Here is a 24,985-nt window from a genome sequence, read left to right as displayed (position 1 = left end):
GCGTGCTGGGCCCATAACCCAGAGGTCGATGGATCGAAACCATCCTCTGCTACATGTGTCCTATGCACGATTCATAAGCGTGCCATTAGGTTAGCAAAGTGCCTTCAAATAGTCTGCATCTCCCTTTCTTTAAATTCTGTCCTGAGTTTCTCTCTCGTGTGTGTTTGTGCAAGCTTGACACTTGCGGGACTCTTTAATCTTCACCAATACGGAGATGACCAAATGTGTCTTCGGTTGTTCTGAGGTCTTTGATAGTTTCTTTGAAAGCTTCAACTGAACCTCGAAATCGAAGCAGTTATGTTTATATTGATTTCTCGCGTTAATCATTACGAACCAGGAACAGCCAGCACACTCGGTCGCATTAGTAATTATGTCACGTCTCTACTTAGCAGAGCATTCAAAGGCCCACTGGAAGTAGTAAAGCACTAAAACACTGCAAAACTGAACTCGGGAAAATCATACTGGGAGCTCTGAGCGATGTCTGCATCCAAGCCATCCAATACGGACTCTGAAACCTTGGAATATCAACACTATGATGCGCTACCTTTTACCTGGAGCAAAACGATGGAATTAGAAGAATGCTTACCGCAGGATACAACTGTGCCGCTGTTATTTGGAGCACGGTTTTCACTTGCATGAAAACTACAGCAGAAGGTAGAAGGATGATCACTGAGGAGTCCTCGCGGGCATGCTGAGGAGATTGTAGGTCGTACATTTCAATGATTACTGACATTTGCGCTGCTGGAGGTACAGTAATCAACAAAGAACAGGGTGTGCTACTCTCGAATCCGGTCAGCACATGATGAAAAGCCAGGAAGTATACCTTGTCAAATTGCCGTCAACAGGGACAAGTTAACCACCAGCTCCACCGGCGCCCGGCTAGCTCAGTCGGTAGAGCATGAGACTCTTAATCTCAGGGTCGTGGGTTCGAGCCCCACGTTGGGCGGTGCCCGCTCCTTATTAACAAAGTTTCCCGCTCATCCTTGAACCTCTTACACCTCGATGGTACCGAGCACTGCGTTTTAATGCACAGGTGTGATCAAACCGAGATGAAAAGGGCGTATCTAGCTCCTTGCCCGAGAGATAAATCAAAGGTTCCGCAGATAATCCCTTGGCTCCGGTCACCCGGACGCAGATAGGAGCTGCAGCCATCATAACTTGTATGAAAACTAAGAAGAGCTCCTGTCTATTTACAGTTTCATTTACTCTAGCGTTTCCTTAAACATTGCGTGTACGAAGGCTAAGAAATTGGAGAGCTATTCTAATACAATAACTATTAGGAATCTTTTCGGCATAACAGTTTCACTGTGATTTTGCAGGTAACACGTACGTTGGGAAAACATTTTGAACGCGATCAATAACCGCACTGGAAAAATGTGGGAAAGAAAGGGCGAAAAGCGACTCGTCAACATGTGGAAATATCTTCCTGAGCGGAGCCCTCTTCTCGAAGCTCAACACTCTGCAAGAGTCACTTCTCCCAACTTGCGCCCGCAGGTTTCCGTAGTGTGCCTGCAAAGAGCCACCCGCTTGAGACAGGTGCACCTCCCGATTTCATTGAACTAAGCTAGATGCACAATTTCTAACGCAGCCTTCATCACAATAGACAGTTCATTTCTCGAAAGCTTGTCGTAAAAAAAGGAAACAAAGAACGAAAACGTATAGCTGACAATCTTCTGAAGATGCAGATTCAGCTTTGGGGAAATGGACATTTTATGTATGCAGATGCTTTTCAAGCGCTGGTTTTAGAACGTCGCTGTGCTTCCAGCATCCTTTTCAGCCTTCTAAACTGGCTACCGAGGTGCCGATCACATTGTAAAGCGGTTGAGAGGCCGGAGCTGCTCAAACCGCTCTTGCCGTTTCCCATCAATCAAAAGCACTATGTTGTTTCTTTGTATGGAAAGCTTTTCAAGTCTGGCATCGACACGCACCTTTCCTGAAACGTCCAAAAGGTGAATGCTTCGCAAAGAAATCCAGTCTACCTTCAGGGGGCATGATGTTGAAATCGGAATGAGCCCTGGGTGGGCTTGAAGCAGCAGCTGTTCAGTTAACAGCTGCACAGAAACGCACCCCGCTCTCTTTGTATCATTCGCAAGTTTGTGGTTAAAGAGTAAAAAAGGCTGGAATTCTTCTGCCAGCCGGCAGGATTTCTTCTGCACTCACCCAGAAAAGCCAAGAATTGTATTTCATCTTTCGCAAGCTGTATTTTCCAGGAGGAGAATGAATACTTGCATTAAACTGAATCAAGCCGACAGAGACGCACAGCCGTTGTTTTTCTCCATGGGAAGTTTTTCGTTAAGGAAAAACACCGTTGTCATTTTCTTGCCAGCCGGCGGTATTTCTTGTGCAGCGATGAGCCAGATTTGTATTTCGTATTTCGCAAGTTGTGTGAATTTCTTGAAGTTGAAAGTGAATTCGCTCCAGAAAAGAAATGTCGCTTGAAAGCCGAGGCTGTTTGTTAAACCGCAGGACCTGAGCTTGCGTTCTGTTTCTCATGGCGTTCGCAAAGGCGATTCCTGCCTTTAAAACTGCTGTGTCTGCGACTGAAAGTGGCGTGTGTCGCAGCTTCTAAAGTCTTGTTGACGCTCCTCGATGTTGCTTTCTCTCTGCCTAAGGAAGTTCGATTGTCGCGTCGGAACGGGGAGACCTAATCCTTCCAGCTTTAAGCCACCCTTCAGTCTTCTGAAGGGTGTCCGAGTGCTAGCATGTCATTTGGCTGTTTTTGGGGGGAAGCGGAGAGCGACATTGAAAAAGGTTACCGCCGCCGCCTCGCCCTCCGTGTTAAATGATTGCAAGCCGGCGGCGGCGGCGCTCCCTGTAGTCGTGGCCGAGCGGTTAAGGCGATGGGCTGGAAAGCCATTGGGGTCTCCCCGCGTCGGCTCGAATCCTGCCGACTACGGCGCCCTTCTCCTGTCGCTTCGGCCTGCCCAGAAAAAGGCGGAGTGCCGTTTCTCTCTTCCTGCTTCTTGTACAAACGCTAAATCGCTTGGACCTGCTGCCTTGGAAGTAATGTCTTCAACATCCACCAGTGACATTTCACAGCTGGAAGCACACTGCCACGCTTTTGGCATTGGCATGTCTTGCGCCCTACTTCCAGCCTTTGAAGACCTAAGTATTCAAACTGAAAGAACCGGCTGAATGAGTGTTTGCAGTGCACCAGGAGGAGCAGGGACCATAGCATTGGAGGGGTGAGGATGGCGCAGATGGAAACGTTTTCATGCGCTCCTCTGGGAGGAATGAAAAGAAAAGACGAAACCGGAAACAGTAGTAGCCGCAAGAGGAAGTGTCTTCAAGCGCCAAGCAAGCGCTCCTCGTTAGTATAGTGGTGCGTATCCCCGCCTGTCACGTGGGAGACCAGGGATGGATTGCTTGACGGCGAGCCAGGTTGCTTTTCTCCCATCAGATTCCAACCGCTAATGCTAACGCAGTGTGTGGGAGCTTACATGCTTTAACTTTCCCGTCTTTTTCGGACGACTATTCCAAAGGGGTAACCTGAAGGAATAGGGGCCTGAAGACACGAGGCATTCTTAAACCAGCACTGGGCTGCACGGCCTTCTGTTGTGATCAGGTTATATTCGAGTCAAAAAGCCAGAGCATCCGCTTCCATCCTATGGAGCACGAGCTAAATCGGAAGAGGCAGGGGATACACCTACGCCTATCGGCGCACGTTCCCCGCGGCAGGCTGCTTCACCCATTTGCACCCGACTGGAGACGGCACTGAGCAAGCTTTTTGTCAGGAGTGGGATTCGAACCCACGCCTCCAGGGGAGACTGCGACCTGAACGCAGCGCCTTAGACCGCTCGGCCATCCTGACGCGGGCCCCCTGTCCCGGGGCGGTCTGATGAGCCACCGCGATCCCACTACGCTCCTCGAGTATCGCACTGTTATTAATACTACAGTGTGACTCCAGCATTAAAATGTTTGGAAAATGTGTCGGCTTTTATAATCCAGTGTAGAGCAGCATGTGATGATTTGTGCTACAACACCAAGCGCTCAAAGTGACGTCTGCGTTTGTCGTTGAAACTTTCAACTTTCATCACTTATGTAGGAAATAAAAAGAGCAGTTGTGCGCCACACGCAGAGAGGCCGTCAGCAGAGTGGCGCAGCGGAAGCGTGCTGGGCCCATAACCCAGAGGTCGATGGATCGAAACCATCCTCTGCTACATGTGTCCTATGCACGATTCATAAGCGTGCCATTAGGTTAGCAAAGTGCCTTCAAATAGTCTGCATCTCCCTTTCTTTAAATTCTGTCCTGAGTTTCTCTCTCGTGTGTGTTTGTGCAAGCTTGACACTTGCGGGACTCTTTAATCTTCACCAATACGGAGATGACCAAATGTGTCTTCGGTTGTTCTGAGGTCTTTGATAGTTTCTTTGAAAGCTTCAACTGAACCTCGAAATCGAAGCAGTTATGTTTATATTGATTTCTCGCGTTAATCATTACGAACCAGGAACAGCCAGCACACTCGGTCGCATTAGTAATTATGTCACGTCTCTACTTAGCAGAGCATTCAAAGGCCCACTGGAAGTAGTAAAGCACTAAAACACTGCAAAACTGAACTCGGGAAAATCATACTGGGAGCTCTGAGCGATGTCTGCATCCAAGCCATCCAATACGGACTCTGAAACCTTGGAATATCAACACTATGATGCGCTACCTTTTACCTGGAGCAAAACGATGGAATTAGAAGAATGCTTACCGCAGGATACAACTGTGCCGCTGTTATTTGGAGCACGGTTTTCACTTGCATGAAAACTACAGCAGAAGGTAGAAGGATGATCACTGAGGAGTCCTCGCGGGCATGCTGAGGAGATTGTAGGTCGTACATTTCAATGATTACTGACATTTGCGCTGCTGGAGGTACAGTAATCAACAAAGAACAGGGTGTGCTACTCTCGAATCCGGTCAGCACATGATGAAAAGCCAGGAAGTATACCTTGTCAAATTGCCGTCAACAGGGACAAGTTAACCACCAGCTCCACCGGCGCCCGGCTAGCTCAGTCGGTAGAGCATGAGACTCTTAATCTCAGGGTTGTGGGTTCGAGCCCCACGTTGGGCGGTGCCCGTCTCCTTATTAACAAAGTTTCCCGCTCATCCTTGAACCTCTTACACCTCGATGGTACCGAGCACTGCGTTTTAATGCACAGGTGTGATCAAACCGAGATGAAAAGGGCGTATCTAGCTCCTTGCCCGAGAGATAAATCAAAGGTTCCGCAGATAATCCCTTGGCTCCGGTCACCCGGACGCAGATAGGAGCTGCAGCCATCATAACTTGTATGAAAACTAAGAAGAGCTCCTGTCTATTTACAGTTTCATTTACTCTAGCGTTTCCTTAAACATTGCGTGTACGAAGGCTAAGAAATTGGAGAGCTATTCTAATACAATAACTATTAGGAATCTTTTCGGCATAACAGTTTCACTGTGATTTTGCAGGTAACACGTACGTTGGGAAAACATTTTGAACGCGATCAATAACCGCACTGGAAAAATGTGGGAAAGAAAGGGCGAAAAACGACTCTTCAACATGTGGAAATATCTTCCTGAGCGGAGCCCTCTTCTCGAAGCTCAACACTCTGCAAGAGTCACTTCTCCCAACTTGCGCCCGCAGGTTTCCGTAGTGTGCCTGCAAAGAGCCACCCGCTTGAGACAGGTGCACCTCCCGATTTCATTGAACTAAGCTAGATGCACAATTTCTAACGCAGCCTTCATCACAATAGACAGTTCATTTCTCGAAAGCTTGTCGTAAAAAAAGGAAACAAAGAACGAAAACGTATAGCTGACAATCTTCTGAAGATGCAGATTCAGCTTTGGGGAAATGGACATTTTATGTATGCAGATGCTTTTCAAGCGCTGGTTTTAGAACGTCGCTGTGCTTCCAGCATCCTTTTCAGCCTTCTAAACTGGCTACCGAGGTGCCGATCACATTGTAAAGCGGTTGAGAGGCCGGAGCTGCTCAAACCGCTCTTGCCGTTTCCCATCAATCAAAAGCACTATGTTGTTTCTTTGTATGGAAAGCTTTTCAAGTCTGGCATCGACATGCACCTTTCCTGAAACGTCCAAAAGGTGAATGCTTCGCAAAGAAATCCAGTCTACCTTCAGGGGGCATGATGTTGAAATCGGAATGAGCCCTGGGTGGGCTTGAAGCAGCAGCTGTTCAGTTAACAGCTGCACAGAAACGCACCCCGCTCTCTTTGTATCATTCGCAAGTTTGTGGTTAAAGAGTAAAAAAGGCTGGAATTCTTCTGCCAGCCGGCAGGATTTCTTCTGCACTCACCCAGAAAAGCCAAGAATTGTATTTCATCTTTCGCAAGCTGTATTTTCCAGGAGGAGAATGAATACTTGCATTAAACTGAATCAAGCCGACAGAGACGCACAGCCGTTGTTTTTCTCCATGGGAAGTTTTTCGTTAAGGAAAAACACCGTTGTCATTTTCTTGCCAGCCGGCGGTATTTCTTGTGCAGCGATGAGCCAGATTTGTATTTCGTATTTCGCAAGTTGTGTGAATTTCTTGAAGTTGAAAGTGAATTCGCTCCAGAAAAGAAATGTCGCTTGAAAGCCGAGGCTGTTTGTTAAACCGCAGGACCTGAGCTTGCGTTCTGTTTCTCATGGCGTTCGCAAAGGCGATTCCTGCCTTTAAAACTGCTGTGTCTGCGACTGAAAGTGGCGTGTGTCGCAGCTTCTAAAGTCTTGTTGACGCTCCTCGATGTTGCTTTCTCTCTGCCTAAGGAAGTTCGATTGTCGCGTCGGAACGGGGAGACCTAATCCTTCCAGCTTTAAGCCACCCTTCAGTCTTCTGAAGGGTGTCCGAGTGCTAGCATGTCATTTGGCTGTTTTTGGGGGGAAGCGGAGAGCGACATTGAAAAAGGTTACCGCCGCCGCCTCGCCCTCCGTGTTAAATGATTGCAAGCCGGCGGCGGCGGCGCTCCCTGTAGTCGTGGCCGAGCGGTTAAGGCGATGGGCTGGAAAGCCATTGGGGTCTCCCCGCGTCGGCTCGAATCCTGCCGACTACGGCGCCCTTCTCCTGTCGCTTCGGCCTGCCCAGAAAAAGGCGGAGTGCCGTTTCTCTCTTCCTGCTTCTTGTACAAACGCTAAATCGCTTGGACCTGCTGCCTTGGAAGTAATGTCTTCAACATCCACCAGTGACATTTCACAGCTGGAAGCACACTGCCACGCTTTTGGCATTGGCATGTCTTGCGCCCTACTTCCAGCCTTTGAAGACCTAAGTATTCAAACTGAAAGAACCGGCTGAATGAGTGTTTGCAGTGCACCAGGAGGAGCAGGGACCATAGCATTGGAGGGGTGAGGATGGCGCAGATGGAAACGTTTTCATGCGCTCCTCTGGGAGGAATGAAAAGAAAAGACGAAACCGGAAACAGTAGTAGCCGCAAGAGGAAGTGTCTTCAAGCGCCAAGCAAGCGCTCCTCGTTAGTATAGTGGTGCGTATCCCCGCCTGTCACGTGGGAGACCAGGGATGGATTGCTTGACGGCGAGCCAGGTTGCTTTTCTCCCATCAGATTCCAACCGCTAATGCTAACGCAGTGTGTGGGAGCTTACATGCTTTAACTTTCCCGTCTTTTTCGGACGACTATTCCAAAGGGGTAACCTGAAGGAATAGGGGCCTGAAGACACGAGGCATTCTTAAACCAGCACTGGGCTGCACGGCCTTCTGTTGTGATCAGGTTATATTCGAGTCAAAAAGCCAGAGCATCCGCTTCCATCCTATGGAGCACGAGCTAAATCGGAAGAGGCAGGGGATACACCTACGCCTATCGGCGCACGTTCCCCGCGGCAGGCTGCTTCACCCATTTGCACCCGACTGGAGACGGCACTGAGCAAGCTTTTTGTCAGGAGTGGGATTCGAACCCACGCCTCCAGGGGAGACTGCGACCTGAACGCAGCGCCTTAGACCGCTCGGCCATCCTGACGCGGGCCCCCTGTCCCGGGGCGGTCTGATGAGCCACCGCGATCCCACTACGCTCCTCGAGTATCGCACTGTTATTAATACTACAGTGTGACTCCAGCATTAAAATGTTTGGAAAATGTGTCGGCTTTTATAATCCAGTGTAGAGCAGCATGTGATGATTTGTGCTACAACACCAAGCGCTCAAAGTGACGTCTGCGTTTGTCGTTGAAACTTTCAACTTTCATCACTTATGTAGGAAATAAAAAGAGCAGTTGTGCGCCACACGCAGAGAGGCCGTCAGCAGAGTGGCGCAGCGGAAGCGTGCTGGGCCCATAACCCAGAGGTCGATGGATCGAAACCATCCTCTGCTACATGTGTCCTATGCACGATTCATAAGCGTGCCATTAGGTTAGCAAAGTGCCTTCAAATAGTCTGCATCTCCCTTTCTTTAAATTCTGTCCTGAGTTTCTCTCTCGTGTGTGTTTGTGCAAGCTTGACACTTGCGGGACTCTTTAATCTTCACCAATACGGAGATGACCAAATGTGTCTTCGGTTGTTCTGAGGTCTTTGATAGTTTCTTTGAAAGCTTCAACTGAACCTCGAAATCGAAGCAGTTATGTTTATATTGATTTCTCGCGTTAATCATTACGAACCAGGAACAGCCAGCACACTCGGTCGCATTAGTAATTATGTCACGTCTCTACTTAGCAGAGCATTCAAAGGCCCACTGGAAGTAGTAAAGCACTAAAACACTGCAAAACTGAACTCGGGAAAATCATACTGGGAGCTCTGAGCGATGTCTGCATCCAAGCCATCCAATACGGACTCTGAAACCTTGGAATATCAACACTATGATGCGCTACCTTTTACCTGGAGCAAAACGATGGAATTAGAAGAATGCTTACCGCAGGATACAACTGTGCCGCTGTTATTTGGAGCACGGTTTTCACTTGCATGAAAACTACAGCAGAAGGTAGAAGGATGATCACTGAGGAGTCCTCGCGGGCATGCTGAGGAGATTGTAGGTCGTACATTTCAATGATTACTGACATTTGCGCTGCTGGAGGTACAGTAATCAACAAAGAACAGGGTGTGCTACTCTCGAATCCGGTCAGCACATGATGAAAAGCCAGGAAGTATACCTTGTCAAATTGCCGTCAACAGGGACAAGTTAACCACCAGCTCCACCGGCGCCCGGCTAGCTCAGTCGGTAGAGCATGAGACTCTTAATCTCAGGGTCGTGGGTTCGAGCCCCACGTTGGGCGGTGCCCGCTCCTTATTAACAAAGTTTCCCGCTCATCCTTGAACCTCTTACACCTCGATGGTACCGAGCACTGCGTTTTAATGCACAGGTGTGATCAAACCGAGATGAAAAGGGCGTATCTAGCTCCTTGCCCGAGAGATAAATCAAAGGTTCCGCAGATAATCCCTTGGCTCCGGTCACCCGGACGCAGATAGGAGCTGCAGCCATCATAACTTGTATGAAAACTAAGAAGAGCTCCTGTCTATTTACAGTTTCATTTACTCTAGCGTTTCCTTAAACATTGCGTGTACGAAGGCTAAGAAATTGGAGAGCTATTCTAATACAATAACTATTAGGAATCTTTTCGGCATAACAGTTTCACTGTGATTTTGCAGGTAACACGTACGTTGGGAAAACATTTTGAACGCGATCAATAACCGCACTGGAAAAATGTGGGAAAGAAAGGGCGAAAAGCGACTCGTCAACATGTGGAAATATCTTCCTGAGCGGAGCCCTCTTCTCGAAGCTCAACACTCTGCAAGAGTCACTTCTCCCAACTTGCGCCCGCAGGTTTCCGTAGTGTGCCTGCAAAGAGCCACCCGCTTGAGACAGGTGCACCTCCCGATTTCATTGAACTAAGCTAGATGCACAATTTCTAACGCAGCCTTCATCACAATAGACAGTTCATTTCTCGAAAGCTTGTCGTAAAAAAAGGAAACAAAGAACGAAAACGTATAGCTGACAATCTTCTGAAGATGCAGATTCAGCTTTGGGGAAATGGACATTTTATGTATGCAGATGCTTTTCAAGCGCTGGTTTTAGAACGTCGCTGTGCTTCCAGCATCCTTTTCAGCCTTCTAAACTGGCTACCGAGGTGCCGATCACATTGTAAAGCGGTTGAGAGGCCGGAGCTGCTCAAACCGCTCTTGCCGTTTCCCATCAATCAAAAGCACTATGTTGTTTCTTTGTATGGAAAGCTTTTCAAGTCTGGCATCGACACGCACCTTTCCTGAAACGTCCAAAAGGTGAATGCTTCGCAAAGAAATCCAGTCTACCTTCAGGGGGCATGATGTTGAAATCGGAATGAGCCCTGGGTGGGCTTGAAGCAGCAGCTGTTCAGTTAACAGCTGCACAGAAACGCACCCCGCTCTCTTTGTATCATTCGCAAGTTTGTGGTTAAAGAGTAAAAAAGGCTGGAATTCTTCTGCCAGCCGGCAGGATTTCTTCTGCACTCACCCAGAAAAGCCAAGAATTGTATTTCATCTTTCGCAAGCTGTATTTTCCAGGAGGAGAATGAATACTTGCATTAAACTGAATCAAGCCGACAGAGACGCACAGCCGTTGTTTTTCTCCATGGGAAGTTTTTCGTTAAGGAAAAACACCGTTGTCATTTTCTTGCCAGCCGGCGGTATTTCTTGTGCAGCGATGAGCCAGATTTGTATTTCGTATTTCGCAAGTTGTGTGAATTTCTTGAAGTTGAAAGTGAATTCGCTCCAGAAAAGAAATGTCGCTTGAAAGCCGAGGCTGTTTGTTAAACCGCAGGACCTGAGCTTGCGTTCTGTTTCTCATGGCGTTCGCAAAGGCGATTCCTGCCTTTAAAACTGCTGTGTCTGCGACTGAAAGTGGCGTGTGTCGCAGCTTCTAAAGTCTTGTTGACGCTCCTCGATGTTGCTTTCTCTCTGCCTAAGGAAGTTCGATTGTCGCGTCGGAACGGGGAGACCTAATCCTTCCAGCTTTAAGCCACCCTTCAGTCTTCTGAAGGGTGTCCGAGTGCTAGCATGTCATTTGGCTGTTTTTGGGGGGAAGCGGAGAGCGACATTGAAAAAGGTTACCGCCGCCGCCTCGCCCTCCGTGTTAAATGATTGCAAGCCGGCGGCGGCGGCGCTCCCTGTAGTCGTGGCCGAGCGGTTAAGGCGATGGGCTGGAAAGCCATTGGGGTCTCCCCGCGTCGGCTCGAATCCTGCCGACTACGGCGCCCTTCTCCTGTCGCTTCGGCCTGCCCAGAAAAAGGCGGAGTGCCGTTTCTCTCTTCCTGCTTCTTGTACAAACGCTAAATCGCTTGGACCTGCTGCCTTGGAAGTAATGTCTTCAACATCCACCAGTGACATTTCACAGCTGGAAGCACACTGCCACGCTTTTGGCATTGGCATGTCTTGCGCCCTACTTCCAGCCTTTGAAGACCTAAGTATTCAAACTGAAAGAACCGGCTGAATGAGTGTTTGCAGTGCACCAGGAGGAGCAGGGACCATAGCATTGGAGGGGTGAGGATGGCGCAGATGGAAACGTTTTCATGCGCTCCTCTGGGAGGAATGAAAAGAAAAGACGAAACCGGAAACAGTAGTAGCCGCAAGAGGAAGTGTCTTCAAGCGCCAAGCAAGCGCTCCTCGTTAGTATAGTGGTGCGTATCCCCGCCTGTCACGTGGGAGACCAGGGATGGATTGCTTGACGGCGAGCCAGGTTGCTTTTCTCCCATCAGATTCCAACCGCTAATGCTAACGCAGTGTGTGGGAGCTTACATGCTTTAACTTTCCCGTCTTTTTCGGACGACTATTCCAAAGGGGTAACCTGAAGGAATAGGGGCCTGAAGACACGAGGCATTCTTAAACCAGCACTGGGCTGCACGGCCTTCTGTTGTGATCAGGTTATATTCGAGTCAAAAAGCCAGAGCATCCGCTTCCATCCTATGGAGCACGAGCTAAATCGGAAGAGGCAGGGGATACACCTACGCCTATCGGCGCACGTTCCCCGCGGCAGGCTGCTTCACCCATTTGCACCCGACTGGAGACGGCACTGAGCAAGCTTTTTGTCAGGAGTGGGATTCGAACCCACGCCTCCAGGGGAGACTGCGACCTGAACGCAGCGCCTTAGACCGCTCGGCCATCCTGACGCGGGCCCCCTGTCCCGGGGCGGTCTGATGAGCCACCGCGATCCCACTACGCTCCTCGAGTATCGCACTGTTATTAATACTACAGTGTGACTCCAGCATTAAAATGTTTGGAAAATGTGTCGGCTTTTATAATCCAGTGTAGAGCAGCATGTGATGATTTGTGCTACAACACCAAGCGCTCAAAGTGACGTCTGCGTTTGTCGTTGAAACTTTCAACTTTCATCACTTATGTAGGAAATAAAAAGAGCAGTTGTGCGCCACACGCAGAGAGGCCGTCAGCAGAGTGGCGCAGCGGAAGCGTGCTGGGCCCATAACCCAGAGGTCGATGGATCGAAACCATCCTCTGCTACATGTGTCCTATGCACGATTCATAAGCGTGCCATTAGGTTAGCAAAGTGCCTTCAAATAGTCTGCATCTCCCTTTCTTTAAATTCTGTCCTGAGTTTCTCTCTCGTGTGTGTTTGTGCAAGCTTGACACTTGCGGGACTCTTTAATCTTCACCAATACGGAGATGACCAAATGTGTCTTCGGTTGTTCTGAGGTCTTTGATAGTTTCTTTGAAAGCTTCAACTGAACCTCGAAATCGAAGCAGTTATGTTTATATTGATTTCTCGCGTTAATCATTACGAACCAGGAACAGCCAGCACACTCGGTCGCATTAGTAATTATGTCACGTCTCTACTTAGCAGAGCATTCAAAGGCCCACTGGAAGTAGTAAAGCACTAAAACACTGCAAAACTGAACTCGGGAAAATCATACTGGGAGCTCTGAGCGATGTCTGCATCCAAGCCATCCAATACGGACTCTGAAACCTTGGAATATCAACACTATGATGCGCTACCTTTTACCTGGAGCAAAACGATGGAATTAGAAGAATGCTTACCGCAGGATACAACTGTGCCGCTGTTATTTGGAGCACGGTTTTCACTTGCATGAAAACTACAGCAGAAGGTAGAAGGATGATCACTGAGGAGTCCACGCGGGCATGCTGAGGAGATTGTAGGTCGTACATTTCAATGATTACTGACATTTGCGCTGCTGGAGGTACAGTAATCAACAAAGAACAGGGTGTGCTACTCTCGAATCCGGTCAGCACATGATGAAAAGCCAGGAAGTATACCTTGTCAAATTGCCGTCAACAGGGACAAGTTAACCACCAGCTCCACCGGCGCCCGGCTAGCTCAGTCGGTAGAGCATGAGACTCTTAATCTCAGGGTTGTGGGTTCGAGCCCCACGTTGGGCGGTGCCCGTCTCCTTATTAACAAAGTTTCCCGCTCATCCTTGAACCTCTTACACCTCGATGGTACCGAGCACTGCGTTTTAATGCACAGGTGTGATCAAACCGAGATGAAAAGGGCGTATCTAGCTCCTTGCCCGAGAGATAAATCAAAGGTTCCGCAGATAATCCCTTGGCTCCGGTCACCCGGACGCAGATAGGAGCTGCAGCCATCATAACTTGTATGAAAACTAAGAAGAGCTCCTGTCTATTTACAGTTTCATTTACTCTAGCGTTTCCTTAAACATTGCGTGTACGAAGGCTAAGAAATTGGAGAGCTATTCTAATACAATAACTATTAGGAATCTTTTCGGCATAACAGTTTCACTGTGATTTTGCAGGTAACACGTACGTTGGGAAAACATTTTGAACGCGATCAATAACCGCACTGGAAAAATGTGGGAAAGAAAGGGCGAAAAACGACTCTTCAACATGTGGAAATATCTTCCTGAGCGGAGCCCTCTTCTCGAAGCTCAACACTCTGCAAGAGTCACTTCTCCCAACTTGCGCCCGCAGGTTTCCGTAGTGTGCCTGCAAAGAGCCACCCGCTTGAGACAGGTGCACCTCCCGATTTCATTGAACTAAGCTAGATGCACAATTTCTAACGCAGCCTTCATCACAATAGACAGTTCATTTCTCGAAAGCTTGTCGTAAAAAAAGGAAACAAAGAACGAAAACGTATAGCTGACAATCTTCTGAAGATGCAGATTCAGCTTTGGGGAAATGGACATTTTATGTATGCAGATGCTTTTCAAGCGCTGGTTTTAGAACGTCGCTGTGCTTCCAGCATCCTTTTCAGCCTTCTAAACTGGCTACCGAGGTGCCGATCACATTGTAAAGCGGTTGAGAGGCCGGAGCTGCTCAAACCGCTCTTGCCGTTTCCCATCAATCAAAAGCACTATGTTGTTTCTTTGTATGGAAAGCTTTTCAAGTCTGGCATCGACATGCACCTTTCCTGAAACGTCCAAAAGGTGAATGCTTCGCAAAGAAATCCAGTCTACCTTCAGGGGGCATGATGTTGAAATCGGAATGAGCCCTGGGTGGGCTTGAAGCAGCAGCTGTTCAGTTAACAGCTGCACAGAAACGCACCCCGCTCTCTTTGTATCATTCGCAAGTTTGTGGTTAAAGAGTAAAAAAGGCTGGAATTCTTCTGCCAGCCGGCAGGATTTCTTCTGCACTCACCCAGAAAAGCCAAGAATTGTATTTCATCTTTCGCAAGCTGTATTTTCCAGGAGGAGAATGAATACTTGCATTAAACTGAATCAAGCCGACAGAGACGCACAGCCGTTGTTTTTCTCCATGGGAAGTTTTTCGTTAAGGAAAAACACCGTTGTCATTTTCTTGCCAGCCGGCGGTATTTCTTGTGCAGCGATGAGCCAGATTTGTATTTCGTATTTCGCAAGTTGTGTGAATTTCTTGAAGTTGAAAGTGAATTCGCTCCAGAAAAGAAATGTCGCTTGAAAGCCGAGGCTGTTTGTTAAACCGCAGGACCTGAGCTTGCGTTCTGTTTCTCATGGCGTTCGCAAAGGCGATTCCTGCCTTTAAAACTGCTGTGTCTGCGACTGAAAGTGGCGTGTGTCGCAGCTTCTAAAGTCTTGTTGACGCTCCTCGATGTTGCTTTCTCTCTGCCTAAGGAAGTTCGATTGTCGCGTCGGAACGGGGAGACCTAATCCTTCCAGCTTTAAGCCACCCTTCAGTCTTCTGAAGGGTGTCCGAGTGCTAGCATGTCATTTGGCTGTTTTTGGGGGGAAGCGGAGAGCGACATTGAAAAAGGTTACCGCCGCCGCCTCGCCCTCCGTGTTAAATGATTGCAAGCCGGCGGCGGCGGCGCTCCCTGTAGTCGTGGCCGAGCGGTTAAGGCGATGGGCTGGAAAGCCATTGGGGTCTCCCCGCGTCGGCTCGAATCCTGCCGACTACGGCGCCCTTCTCCTGTCGCTTCGGCCTGCCCAGAAAAAGGCGGAGTGCCGTTTCTCTCTTCCTGCTTCTTGTACAAACGCTAAATCGCTTGGACCTGCTGCCTTGGAAGTAATGTCTTCAACATCCACCAGTGACATTTCACAGCTGGAAGCACACTGCCACGCTTTTGGCATTGGCATGTCTTGCGCCCTACTTCCAGCCTTTGAAGACCTAAGTATTCAAACTGAAAGAACCGGCTGAATGAGTGTTTGCAGTGCACCAGGAGGAGCAGGGACCATAGCATTGGAGGGGTGAGGATGGCGCAGATGGAAACGTTTTCATGCGCTCCTCTGGGAGGAATGAAAAGAAAAGACGAAACCGGAAACAGTAGTAGCCGCAAGAGGAAGTGTCTTCAAGCGCCAAGCAAGCGCTCCTCGTTAGTATAGTGGTGCGTATCCCCGCCTGTCACGTGGGAGACCAGGGATGGATTGCTTGACGGCGAGCCAGGTTGCTTTTCTCCCATCAGATTCCAACCGCTAATGCTAACGCAGTGTGTGGGAGCTTACATGCTTTAACTTTCCCGTCTTTTTCGGACGACTATTCCAAAGGGGTAACCTGAAGGAATAGGGGCCTGAAGACACGAGGCATTCTTAAACCAGCACTGGGCTGCACGGCCTTCTGTTGTGATCAGGTTATATTCGAGTCAAAAAGCCAGAGCATCCGCTTCCATCCTATGGAGCACGAGCTAAATCGGAAGAGGCAGGGGATACACCTACGCCTATCGGCGCACGTTCCCCGCGGCAGGCTGCTTCACCCATTTGCACCCGACTGGAGACGGCACTGAGCAAGCTTTTTGTCAGGAGTGGGATTCGAACCCACGCCTCCAGGGGAGACTGCGACCTGAACGCAGCGCCTTAGACCGCTCGGCCATCCTGACGCGGGCCCCCTGTCCCGGGGCGGTCTGATGAGCCACCGCGATCCCACTACGCTCCTCGAGTATCGCACTGTTATTAATACTACAGTGTGACTCCAGCATTAAAATGTTTGGAAAATGTGTCGGCTTTTATAATCCAGTGTAGAGCAGCATGTGATGATTTGTGCTACAACACCAAGCGCTCAAAGTGACGTCTGCGTTTGTCGTTGAAACTTTCAACTTTCATCACTTATGTAGGAAATAAAAAGAGCAGTTGTGCGCCACACGCAGAGAGGCCGTCAGCAGAGTGGCGCAGCGGAAGCGTGCTGGGCCCATAACCCAGAGGTCGATGGATCGAAACCATCCTCTGCTACATGTGTCCTATGCACGATTCATAAGCGTGCCATTAGGTTAGCAAAGTGCCTTCAAATAGTCTGCATCTCCCTTTCTTTAAATTCTGTCCTGAGTTTCTCTCTCGTGTGTGTTTGTGCAAGCTTGACACTTGCGGGACTCTTTAATCTTCACCAATACGGAGATGACCAAATGTGTCTTCGGTTGTTCTGAGGTCTTTGATAGTTTCTTTGAAAGCTTCAACTGAACCTCGAAATCGAAGCAGTTATGTTTATATTGATTTCTCGCGTTAATCATTACGAACCAGGAACAGCCAGCACACTCGGTCGCATTAGTAATTATGTCACGTCTCTACTTAGCAGAGCATTCAAAGGCCCACTGGAAGTAGTAAAGCACTAAAACACTGCAAAACTGAACTCGGGAAAATCATACTGGGAGCTCTGAGCGATGTCTGCATCCAAGCCATCCAATACGGACTCTGAAACCTTGGAATATCAACACTATGATGCGCTACCTTTTACCTGGAGCAAAACGATGGAATTAGAAGAATGCTTACCGCAGGATACAACTGTGCCGCTGTTATTTGGAGCACGGTTTTCACTTGCATGAAAACTACAGCAGAAGGTAGAAGGATGATCACTGAGGAGTCCTCGCGGGCATGCTGAGGAGATTGTAGGTCGTACATTTCAATGATTACTGACATTTGCGCTGCTGGAGGTACAGTAATCAACAAAGAACAGGGTGTGCTACTCTCGAATCCGGTCAGCACATGATGAAAAGCCAGGAAGTATACCTTGTCAAATTGCCGTCAACAGGGACAAGTTAACCACCAGCTCCACCGGCGCCCGGCTAGCTCAGTCGGTAGAGCATGAGACTCTTAATCTCAGGGTTGTGGGTTCGAGCCCCACGTTGGGCGGTGCCCGTCTCCTTATTAACAAAGTTTCCCGCTCATCCTTGAACCTCTTACACCTCGATGGTACCGAGCACTGCGTTTTAATGCACAGGTGTGATCAAACCGAGATGAAAAGGGCGTATCTAGCTCCTTGCCCGAGAGATAAATCAAAGGTTCCGCAGATAATCCCTTGGCTCCGGTCACCCGGACGCAGATAGGAGCTGCAGCCATCATAACTTGTATGAAAACTAAGAAGAGCTCCTGTCTATTTACAGTTTCATTTACTCTAGCGTTTCCTTAAACATTGCGTGTACGAAGGCTAAGAAATTGGAGAGCTATTCTAATACAATAACTATTAGGAATCTTTTCGGCATAACAGTTTCACTGTGATTTTGCAGGTAACACGTACGTTGGGAAAACATTTTGAACGCGATCAATAACCGCACTGGAAAAATGTGGGAAAGAAAGGGCGAAAAACGACTCTTCAACATGTGGAAATATCTTCCTGAGCGGAGCCCTCTTCTCGAAGCTCAACACTCTGCAAGAGTCACTTCTCCCAACTTGCGCCCGCAGGTTTCCGTAGTGTGCCTGCAAAGAGCCACCCGCTTGAGACAGGTGCACCTCCCGATTTCATTGAACTAAGCTAGATGCACAATTTCTAACGCAGCCTTCATCACAATAGACAGTTCATTTCTCGAAAGCTTGTCGTAAAAAAAGGAAACAAAGAACGAAAACGTATAGCTGACAATCTTCTGAAGATGCAGATTCAGCTTTGGGGAAATGGACATTTTATGTATGCAGATGCTTTTCAAGCGCTGGTTTTAGAACGTCGCTGTGCTTCCAGCATCCTTTTCAGCCTTCTAAACTGGCTACCGAGGTGCCGATCACATTGTAAAGCGGTTGAGAGGCCGGAGCTGCTCAAACCGCTCTTGCCGTTTCCCATCAATCAAAAGCACTATGTTGTTTCTTTGTATGGAAAGCTTTTCAAGTCTGGCATCGACATGCACCTTTCCTGAAACGTCCAAAAGGTGAATGCTTCGCAAAGAAATCCAGTCTACCTTCAGGGGGCATGATGTTGAAATCGGAATGAGCCCTGGGTGGGCTTGAAGCAGCAGCTGTTCAGTTAACAGCTGCACAGAAACGCACCCCGCTCTCTTTGTATCATTCGCAAGTTTGTGGTTAAAGAGTAAAAAAGGCTGGAATTCTTCTGCCAGCCGGCAGGATTTCTTCTGCACTCACCCAGAAAAGCCAAGAATTGTATTTCATCTTTCGCAAGCTGTATTTTCCAGGAGGAGAATGAATACTTGCATTAAACTGAATCAAGCCGACAGAGACGCACAGCCGTTGTTTTTCTCCATGGGAAGTTTTTCGTTAAGGAAAAACACCGTTGTCATTTTCTTGCCAGCCGGCGGTATTTCTTGTGCAGCGATGAGCCAGATTTGTATTTCGTATTTCGCAAGTTGTGTGAATTTCTTGAAGTTGAAAGTGAATTCGCTCCAGAAAAGAAATGTCGCTTGAAAGCCGAGGCTGTTTGTTAAACCGCAGGACCTGAGCTTGCGTTCTGTTTCTCATGGCGTTCGCAAAGGCGATTCCTGCCTTTAAAACTGCTGTGTCTGCGACTGAAAGTGGCGTGTGTCGCAGCTTCTAAAGTCTTGTTGACGCTCCTCGATGTTGCTTTCTCTCTGCCTAAGGAAGTTCGATTGTCGCGTCGGAACGGGGAGACCTAATCCTTCCAGCTTTAAGCCACCCTTCAGTCTTCTGAAGGGTGTCCGAGTGCTAGCATGTCATTTGGCTGTTTTTGGGGGGAAGCGGAGAGCGACATTGAAAAAGGTTACCGCCGCCGCCTCGCCCTCCGTGTTAAATGATTGCAAGCCGGCGGCGGCGGCGCTCCCTGTAGTCGTGGCCGAGCGGTTAAGGCGATGGGCTGGAAAGCCATTGGGGTCTCCCCGCGTCGGCTCGAATCCTGCCGACTACGGCGCCCTTCTCCTGTCGCTTCGGCCTGCCCAGAAAAAGGCGGAGTGCCGTTTCTCTCTTCCTGCTTCTTGTACAAACGCTAAATCGCTTGGACCTGCTGCCTTGGAAGTAATGTCTTCAACATCCACCAGTGACATTTCACAGCTGGAAGCACACTGCCACGCTTTTGGCATTGGCATGTCTTGCGCCCTACTTCCAGCCTTTGAAGACCTAAGTATTCAAACTGAAAGAACCGGCTGAATGAGTGTTTGCAGTGCACCAGGAGGAGCAGGGACCATAGCATTGGAGGGGTGAGGATGGCGCAGATGGAAACGTTTTCATGCGCTCCTCTGGGAGGAATGAAAAGAAAAGACGAAACCGGAAACAGTAGTAGCCGCAAGAGGAAGTGTCTTCAAGCGCCAAGCAAGCGCTCCTCGTTAGTATAGTGGTGCGTATCCCCGCCTGTCACGTGGGAGACCAGGGATGGATTGCTTGACGGCGAGCCAGGTTGCTTTTCTCCCATCAGATTCCAACCGCTAATGCTAACGCAGTGTGTGGGAGCTTACATGCTTTAACTTTCCCGTCTTTTTCGGACGACTATTCCAAAGGGGTAACCTGAAGGAATAGGGGCCTGAAGACACGAGGCATTCTTAAACCAGCACTGGGCTGCACGGCCTTCTGTTGTGATCAGGTTATATTCGAGTCAAAAAGCCAGAGCATCCGCTTCCATCCTATGGAGCACGAGCTAAATCGGAAGAGGCAGGGGATACACCTACGCCTATCGGCGCACGTTCCCCGCGGCAGGCTGCTTCACCCATTTGCACCCGACTGGAGACGGCACTGAGCAAGCTTTTTGTCAGGAGTGGGATTCGAACCCACGCCTCCAGGGGAGACTGCGACCTGAACGCAGCGCCTTAGACCGCTCGGCCATCCTGACGCGGGCCCCCTGTCCCGGGGCGGTCTGATGAGCCACCGCGATCCCACTACGCTCCTCGAGTATCGCACTGTTATTAATACTACAGTGTGACTCCAGCATTAAAATGTTTGGAAAATGTGTCGGCTTTTATAATCCAGTGTAGAGCAGCATGTGATGATTTGTGCTACAACACCAAGCGCTCAAAGTGACGTCTGCGTTTGTCGTTGAAACTTTCAACTTTCATCACTTATGTAGGAAATAAAAAGAGCAGTTGTGCGCCACACGCAGAGAGGCCGTCAGCAGAGTGGCGCAGCGGAAGCGTGCTGGGCCCATAACCCAGAGGTCGATGGATCGAAACCATCCTCTGCTACATGTGTCCTATGCACGATTCATAAGCGTGCCATTAGGTTAGCAAAGTGCCTTCAAATAGTCTGCATCTCCCTTTCTTTAAATTCTGTCCTGAGTTTCTCTCTCGTGTGTGTTTGTGCAAGCTTGACACTTGCGGGACTCTTTAATCTTCACCAATACGGAGATGACCAAATGTGTCTTCGGTTGTTCTGAGGTCTTTGATAGTTTCTTTGAAAGCTTCAACTGAACCTCGAAATCGAAGCAGTTATGTTTATATTGATTTCTCGCGTTAATCATTACGAACCAGGAACAGCCAGCACACTCGGTCGCATTAGTAATTATGTCACGTCTCTACTTAGCAGAGCATTCAAAGGCCCACTGGAAGTAGTAAAGCACTAAAACACTGCAAAACTGAACTCGGGAAAATCATACTGGGAGCTCTGAGCGATGTCTGCATCCAAGCCATCCAATACGGACTCTGAAACCTTGGAATATCAACACTATGATGCGCTACCTTTTACCTGGAGCAAAACGATGGAATTAGAAGAATGCTTACCGCAGGATACAACTGTGCCGCTGTTATTTGGAGCACGGTTTTCACTTGCATGAAAACTACAGCAGAAGGTAGAAGGATGATCACTGAGGAGTCCTCGCGGGCATGCTGAGGAGATTGTAGGTCGTACATTTCAATGATTACTGACATTTGCGCTGCTGGAGGTACAGTAATCAACAAAGAACAGGGTGTGCTACTCTCGAATCCGGTCAGCACATGATGAAAAGCCAGGAAGTATACCTTGTCAAATTGCCGTCAACAGGGACAAGTTAACCACCAGCTCCACCGGCGCCCGGCTAGCTCAGTCGGTAGAGCATGAGACTCTTAATCTCAGGGTCGTGGGTTCGAGCCCCACGTTGGGCGGTGCCCGCTCCTTATTAACAAAGTTTCCCGCTCATCCTTGAACCTCTTACACCTCGATGGTACCGAGCACTGCGTTTTAATGCACAGGTGTGATCAAACCGAGATGAAAAGGGCGTATCTAGCTCCTTGCCCGAGAGATAAATCAAAGGTTCCACAGATAATCCCTTGGCTCCGGTCACCCGGACGCAGATAGGAGCTGCAGCCATCATAACTTGTATGAAAACTAAGAAGAGCTCCTGTCTATTTACAGTTTCATTTACTCTAGCGTTTCCTTAAACATTGCGTGTACGAAGGCTAAGAAATTGGAGAGCTATTCTAATACAATAACTATTAGGAATCTTTTCGGCATAACAGTTTCACTGTGATTTTGCAGGTAACACGTACGTTGGGAAAACATTTTGAACGCGATCAATAACCGCACTGGAAAAATGTGGGAAAGAAAGGGCGAAAAGCGACTCTTCAACATGTGGAAATATCTTCCTGAGCGGAGCCCTCTTCTCGAAGCTCAACACTCTGCAAGAGTCACTTCTCCCAACTTGCGCCCGCAGGTTTCCGTAGTGTGCCTGCAAAGAGCCACCCGCTTGAGACAGGTGCACCTCCCGATTTCATTGAACTAAGCTAGATGCACAATTTCTAACGCAGCCTTCATCACAATAGACAGTTCATTTCTCGAAAGCTTGTCGTAAAAAAAGGAAACAAAGAACGAAAACGTATAGCTGACAATCTTCTGAAGATGCAGATTCAGCTTTGGGGAAATGGACATTTTATGTATGCAGATGCTTTTCAAGCGCTGGTTTTAGAACGTCGCTGTGCTTCCAGCATCCTTTTCAGCCTTCTAAACTGGCTACCGAGGTGCCGATCACATTGTAAAGCGGTTGAGAGGCCGGAGCTGCTCAAACCGCTCTTGCCGTTTCCCATCAATCAAAAGCACTATGTTGTTTCTTTGTATGGAAAGCTTTTCAAGTCTGGCATCGACATGCACCTTTCCTGAAACGTCCAAAAGGTGAATGCTTCGCAAAGAAATCCAGTCTACCTTCAGGGGGCATGATGTTGAAATCGGAATGAGCCCTGGGTGGGCTTGAAGCAGCAGCTGTTCAGTTAACAGCTGCACAGAAACGCACCCCGCTCTCTTTGTATCATTCGCAAGTTTGTGGTTAAAGAGTAAAAAAGGCTGGAATTCTTCTGCCAGCCGGCAGGATTTCTTCTGCACTCACCCAGAAAAGCCAAGAATTGTATTTCATCTTTCGCAAGCTGTATTTTCCAGGAGGAGAATGAATACTTGCATTAAACTGAATCAAGCCGACAGAGACGCACAGCCGTTGTTTTTCTCCATGGGAAGTTTTTCGTTAAGGAAAAACACCGTTGTCATTTTCTTGCCAGCCGGCGGTATTTCTTGTGCAGCGATGAGCCCGATTTGTATTTCGTATTTCGCAAGTTGTGTGAATTTCTTGAAGTTGAAAGTGAATTCGCTCCAGAAAAGAAATGTCGCTTGAAAGCCGTGGCTGTTTGTTAAACCGCAGGACCTGAGCTTGCGTTCTGTTTCTCATGGCGTTCGCAAAGGCGATTCCTGCCTTTAAAACTGCTGTGTCTGCGACTGAAAGTGGCGTGTGTCGCAGCTTCTAAAGTCTTGTTGACGCTCCTCGATGTTGCTTTCTCTCAGCCTAAGGAAGTTCGATTGTCGCGTCGGAACGGGGAGACCTAATCCTTCCAGCTTTAAGCCACCCTTCAGTCTTCTGAAGGGTGTCCGAGTGCTAGCATGTGATTTGGCTTTTTTGGGGGGGAAACGGAGAGCGACATTGAAAAAGGTTACCGCCGCCGCCTCGCCCTCCGTGTTAAATGATCGCAAGCCGGCGGCGGCGGCGCTCCCTATAGTCGTGGCCGAGCGGTTAAGGCGCTGGGCTAGAAAGCCATTGGGGTCTCCCCGCGGCGGCTCGAATCCTGCCCACTACGGCGCCCTTCTCCTGTCGCTTCGGCCTGCCCAGAAAAAGGCGGAGTGCCGTTTCTCTCTTCCTGCTTCTTGTACAAACGCTAAATCGCTTGGACCTGCTGCCTTGGAAGTAATGTCTTCAACATCCACCAGTGACATTTCACAGCTGGAAGCACACTGCCACGCTTTTGGCATTGGCATGTCTTGCGCCCTACTTCCAGCCTTTGAAGACCTAAGTATTCAAACTGAAAGAACCGGCTGAATGAGTGTTTGCAGTGCACCAGGAGGAGCAGGGACCATAGCATTGGAGGGGTGAGGATGGCGCAGATGGAAACGTTTTCATGCGCTCCTCTGGGAGGAATGAAAAGAAAAGACGAAACCGGAAACAGTAGTAGCCGCAAGAGGAAGTGTCTTCAAGCGCCAAGCAAGCGCTCCTCGTTAGTATAGTGGTGCGTATCCCCGCCTGTCACGTGGGAGACCAGGGATGGATTGCTTGACGGCGAGCCAGGTTGCTTTTCTCCCATCAGATTTCAACCGCTAATGCTAACGCAGTGTGTGGGAGCTTACATGCTTTTCCTTTCCCTTTTTTTTCCTTTCAGCACATGATGAAAAGCCAGGAAGTATACCTTGTCAAATTGCCGTCAACAGGGACAAGTTAACCACCAGCTCCACCGGCGCCCGGCTAGCTCAGTCGGTAGAGCATGAGACTCTTAATCTCAGGGTTGTGGGTTCGAGCCCCACGTTGGGCGGTGCCCGTCTCCTTATTAACAAAGTTTCCCGCTCATCCTTGAACCTCTTACACCTCGATGGTACCGAGCACTGCGTTTTAATGCACAGGTGTGATCAAACCGAGATGAAAAGGGCGTATCTAGCTCCTTGCCCGAGAGATAAATCAAAGGTTCCGCAGATAATCCCTTGGCTCCGGTCACCCGGACGCAGATAGGAGCTGCAGCCATCATAACTTGTCGTCTTTTTCGGACGACTATTCCAAAGGGGTAACCTGAAGGAATAGGGGCCTGAAGACACGAGGCATTCTTAAACCAGCACTGGGCTGCACGGCCTTCTGTTGTGATCAGGTTATATTCGAGTCAAAAAGCCAGAGCATCCGCTTCCATCCTATGGAGCACGAGCTAAATCGGAAGAGGCAGGGGATACACCTACGCCTATCGGCGCACGTTCCCTGCGGCAGGCTGCTTCACCCATTTGCACCCGACTGGAGACGGCACTGAGCAAGCTTTTTGTCAGGAGTGGGATTCGAACCCACGCCTCCAGGGGAGACTGCGACCTGAACGCAGCGCCTTAGACCGCTCGGCCATCCTGACGCGGGCCCCCTGTCCCGGGGCGGTCTGATGAGCCACCGCGATCCCACTACGCTCCTCGAGTATCGCACTGTTATTAATACTACAGTGTGACTCCAGCATTAAAATGTTTGGAAAATGTGTCGGCTTTTATAATCCAGTGTAGAGCAGCATGTGATGATTTGTGCTACAACACCAAGCGCTCAAAGTGACGTCTGCGTTTGTCGTTGAAACTTTCAACTCTTTCATCACTGATGTAGGAAATAAAAAG

At 49.0% G+C, this 24,985-nt stretch overlaps 11 non-coding genes across 11 annotated transcripts; 5 read left to right on the top strand and 6 right to left on the bottom strand.

The window, feature by feature from the left end:
• The first annotated feature begins 2,814 nt into the window (after positions 1-2,814).
• On the top strand, positions 2,815-2,896 carry trnas-gga (transfer RNA serine (anticodon GGA)). The gene has a single exon. It is a non-coding gene; the product is annotated as a tRNA-Ser (tRNA).
• An 832-nt stretch (positions 2,897-3,728) lies between these two features.
• Positions 3,729-3,811, bottom strand: trnal-cag (transfer RNA leucine (anticodon CAG)). Its single transcript has one exon. It is a non-coding gene; the product is annotated as a tRNA-Leu (tRNA).
• Positions 3,812-6,923: 3,112 nt separating this feature from the next.
• Positions 6,924-7,005, top strand: trnas-gga (transfer RNA serine (anticodon GGA)). Its single transcript has one exon. It is a non-coding gene; the product is annotated as a tRNA-Ser (tRNA).
• An 832-nt stretch (positions 7,006-7,837) lies between these two features.
• On the bottom strand, positions 7,838-7,920 carry trnal-cag (transfer RNA leucine (anticodon CAG)). The gene has a single exon. It is a non-coding gene; the product is annotated as a tRNA-Leu (tRNA).
• A 3,111-nt stretch (positions 7,921-11,031) lies between these two features.
• trnas-gga (transfer RNA serine (anticodon GGA)) lies at positions 11,032-11,113 on the top strand. Its single transcript has one exon. It is a non-coding gene; the product is annotated as a tRNA-Ser (tRNA).
• Positions 11,114-11,945: 832 nt separating this feature from the next.
• trnal-cag (transfer RNA leucine (anticodon CAG)) lies at positions 11,946-12,028 on the bottom strand. The gene has a single exon. It is a non-coding gene; the product is annotated as a tRNA-Leu (tRNA).
• A 3,112-nt stretch (positions 12,029-15,140) lies between these two features.
• On the top strand, positions 15,141-15,222 carry trnas-gga (transfer RNA serine (anticodon GGA)). The gene has a single exon. It is a non-coding gene; the product is annotated as a tRNA-Ser (tRNA).
• Positions 15,223-16,054: 832 nt separating this feature from the next.
• trnal-cag (transfer RNA leucine (anticodon CAG)) lies at positions 16,055-16,137 on the bottom strand. Its single transcript has one exon. It is a non-coding gene; the product is annotated as a tRNA-Leu (tRNA).
• Positions 16,138-19,249: 3,112 nt separating this feature from the next.
• trnas-gga (transfer RNA serine (anticodon GGA)) lies at positions 19,250-19,331 on the top strand. Its single transcript has one exon. It is a non-coding gene; the product is annotated as a tRNA-Ser (tRNA).
• Positions 19,332-20,163: 832 nt separating this feature from the next.
• On the bottom strand, positions 20,164-20,246 carry trnal-cag (transfer RNA leucine (anticodon CAG)). The gene has a single exon. It is a non-coding gene; the product is annotated as a tRNA-Leu (tRNA).
• A 4,409-nt stretch (positions 20,247-24,655) lies between these two features.
• trnal-cag (transfer RNA leucine (anticodon CAG)) lies at positions 24,656-24,738 on the bottom strand. The gene has a single exon. It is a non-coding gene; the product is annotated as a tRNA-Leu (tRNA).
• Between the last annotated feature and the right edge of the window lie 247 nt (positions 24,739-24,985).

Source organism: Lepisosteus oculatus, unplaced genomic scaffold (genome assembly GCF_040954835.1).
Source record: "Lepisosteus oculatus isolate fLepOcu1 unplaced genomic scaffold, fLepOcu1.hap2 HAP2_SCAFFOLD_39, whole genome shotgun sequence".
Taxonomy (NCBI): Eukaryota; Metazoa; Chordata; class Actinopteri; order Semionotiformes; family Lepisosteidae; genus Lepisosteus; species Lepisosteus oculatus.
This window is presented reverse-complemented; position numbering and strand designations above follow the sequence as displayed.